Below are 3,757 nucleotides of genomic sequence, written 5' to 3' on the forward strand. Positions count from 1 at the left end.
CCAACCCATAGAAAAACCCCTGAGGCCTCCAACAATCAGAAGAGCCCTTGTCCAATGGCCTCCAAGATCACCTCCTGACACACCATGACCTCATGATGCAAAAACAGAATCAACGTTAAGACTTCATTTCAAATTCAACAAATATTTTCTGTCTACTTCTGTGCAAGGAACAGGGCTCCTCAGTTGATTTAGAAAGACAAAAACATAAAACAGCCCCAAGCCTTAAGAAGCTTACATTCTACTGGTGTACACACTACGGAAACAGGTAAGTAACTATAAGATCATTTGAGTTGGGCAAGGGTACTAACAATGAGAAGGAAAGGCTTCCCACAATACACAGCACAAGATCTGAGCCTTGAAGAAAGCTAAGGATTCTAAGAGCAAGGTGGCACAGTGGATAGAACGTTGGCCCTGGAGCCAGGAAGACTTGCGTTGAAATCCAGCCTCAGACACTTACTAGCTGTGTGATCCTGGGTAAGTCACTTAACCCTGTTTGCTTCAGTTCCCTGATCTGTAAAATGAGCTGGAGAAGAAAATGGCAAAACACTCCAGTATCTTTACCAAGAAAACCCCAAATGAGGTCATGAAGAGTTGGGCATGACTGAAAACAACTGAATAACAACAGATGTTTATTGACTGACTCACTGGAAGATGGATTGGAAAGTGGGGAGACTGGAAGCAGGAAACCAATTAGAAGCTGTTGAAATAGTCCAAAAGAGAGGTGATAAAGGCCTAAAGTGGGGTGTGGCCATGAGAGAAGGGGACAAATGTAAGAAAGTTGTGGGGCTAGAATTGACAAGTCTTGACAACTGATTGGAGAGGAAGAAGAAGTCATCAGAGATGAAGTCATGGTTTTAAATTTGGATAGCTATAAAGAGGATGATGCTTTCAATAGAAATAGGGAACTTGGGAGCAGAAGTAGGTTTAAACAGGAAGAGAGTGAATTCTCTTTTGGACATGGTAAATGAAGTCCAGGTAGGATGCTAGTGGAGGTAATCTGCAGACAGTTGATGATATGGGAGACTGATATGCAAGAGAGATGATCTCTGGAGCTATATATGTGTGTGTGTATATATGTGAATATATTATATATATATATGCATGTATGTATGAATATTGTGTTGTCTGTGTATGGGAATACTTGCACATGTCTGTATTATTGTGTGATTGTGTTTAAGTGCCACATTCTAAAAAGGACCTTGACACCCTTTGACTTCCCATGGCTCTCCTCTAATCCCCCAGCCACCCTCTCAGCTTTGATCCCTCCATTCCCACTAGCTATCATCTCATTTCTCTCCTCCCTTTGGTGGCTAAACTACCTGAGAAGAATGTCTTAAATAGGTTTCCCTCTTCCTTTCCTCTTTTCTTAACTCAAAAGAAACCTTTGTGGAGGAGTGTGTTAGGCCTGGAGTTAGGAAAACCTGAGTTCAAATTTGACCTCAGAAATTTACTAGCTGTATAACCATAGGCACATCACTTAACCGCTGTCTGCCTCAGTTTCCTCCATTGTGAAATGGAAATAATAATAGTACCTACCTCACAAAGTCATTGCAAGGATCAAATAAGGTAATAGCTGTAAAGTGTCTATCACTATGCCTGGCATATAGTAGGGGTTTAATAAATGCTTATTTCTTTCCTTCTGGCTTCTGAGCTCATCATTCAACTGAAATGGCTTTCTCCAAGTTATCTATGATTTCTTAATTGCCAAATTTAATGTCCTTTTCTTTTTTTAATTAATTTATTTTGATTTATCAACAATCACTTCCATATGCTTTTGATTTTAAAATTTTTCTCCCCCTCCCTTCCCACCACCCTCCCCAAGAGAGTGCACAATCTAATATAGGCTATACATATACATTCCTATTAAACATATTTTCACATTAGAGATGTTGTAAGTAAGAATTAGAACCAATCGGAGGAACTACCTGAAAGAGGAAACAAAGCACAACAGAAGAAAAAAAATAGTAAACAGTATGCTTCAATCTGCATTCAAACTCCATATTTCTTTCTTTGGATATGGATAGCATTTTCCATCACTTTAGAGATGTCTTAGATCCTTGTATTGCTGGGAAGGGTTAAGTTTATCAATATTAGTCATCACACAACATGGCTGCCACTGTGTACAATGTTCTCCTGGTTCTGCTCACTTCACTCAGCATCAGACCATACAAGTCTTTCCAGGTTTTTCTGAAGTCAGCCTGCTCATCATTTCTTATACCACAATAGTATTCCATTACATTCATATAGCACAACTTGCTCAGCCATTCCCCAATTGACGGGCATCCTCGCCATTTCCAATTCTTTGCCACCACAAAAAGAGCTGCGATGAATATTTTTGTACATGTGGGTCCTTTTCCCATTTGTGTGACCTCTTTGGGATGTAGCCCTAGAAGTGCTATTGCTGGGTCTAACATCCTCTTCTTAATCGTCATCTTCTTGACCTGTCTGCAGCTTTTGATATGGTCAATCACACTCTTCTTCATACCCTCTTCCTTCTAGGTTTTTGTGACACTGCTCCCTCTGGCTCCCTTCCTGCCTTTCTGAATACTTCTCAGTTTCCTTTGCTGGATCTTCATCTAAGTCACATGTTAACCATAGGTAAACCCCAAGGTTCTGTCCTGGGCCCTCTTCTCTTTTCCATTTATATTATTTCACTTAGGGATTTCATCAGCATTCTTTAAATGGTCATTTCTGTGCTGATGAACCTTAGGTATACTTATCCAGCCCTAACCTCCAGCCTTGCACCTCCAATTGCCTATTGGACATCTCAAACTGTAGGACATCTGGAACTGTATGTCCCGCAGGTTTCTTAAACTCAATATTGGGGCAGCTAGGTGGCACAATGGCTAGAACTCTGGCCTTGGAGTCAGGAGGACCTGAGTTCAAATCCAGCCTCAGACACTTAACACTTACTAGCTGTGTGACCCTGGGCAATTCACTTAACCCCATTGCCTCACCAAAAAGTAAAATTAAAAAAAATAATAAACTCAATATGTCCAGATGATCAACTGTGAATGACTTCGCTTTCCTCAGCAATACAATGAACCAAGACAATTCCAAAGGACTCATGACGAAAAAATGCTTTCTACCTCCAGAGAAAGAACTGATGGAGTCTGAATGCAGATCCAAGCCTACTATTTTTCATTTCCTGTATTTTTTCATGGATTTTTCCCCTTTGCATCTGTGTCTTCTTCCACAACATGATTAATATGGAAATATGTTTTGAAAGATTGAACATGTATAACCTATATCAAACTACTTAGGGAGGGAAGAGGTGAAGGAGAGAGAGAAAATTTGGAACACAAAAAAAATTTTTAAATGAATACTAAAAATTGTCTTTCCACTGTAATTGGGGAAAAATATTATTTTTTTAAAAAAAAACTCAACATGTCCAAAACAGGTCTCATCTTTCCCCTCTTCCTAATTTCCCAATTACTGTTGAGGGTACCACCATGCTTCCAATCACCCAGGCTTGCAATCTGAGTGTCATCCTTAAGTCCTCACCCCCCACACCCAATTGGTTACAAAGTCCTGTCATTTCTCCCTTCATTACATCTGTCTCTCACATACACTCCCCTCCTCACATACACACCCCAGTACAGACTCTCATCACCTAATAGCTTGCTGATTGATCTTCCAGCCTTAAGTGTCTTACCACACCAATCCATCCTCCATTCAGCTATCAAAGCGATCTTCTTAAATGCAAGTCTGACCATCTCTCTCTCTCTCTCTCTCTCTCTCTCTCTCTCTCTCTCTC

The sequence above is a fragment of the Vombatus ursinus genome, unplaced genomic scaffold (genome assembly GCF_900497805.2).
Source record: "Vombatus ursinus unplaced genomic scaffold, bare-nosed wombat genome assembly UNPS02009173.1, whole genome shotgun sequence".
NCBI lineage: Eukaryota > Metazoa > Chordata > Mammalia > Diprotodontia > Vombatidae > Vombatus > Vombatus ursinus.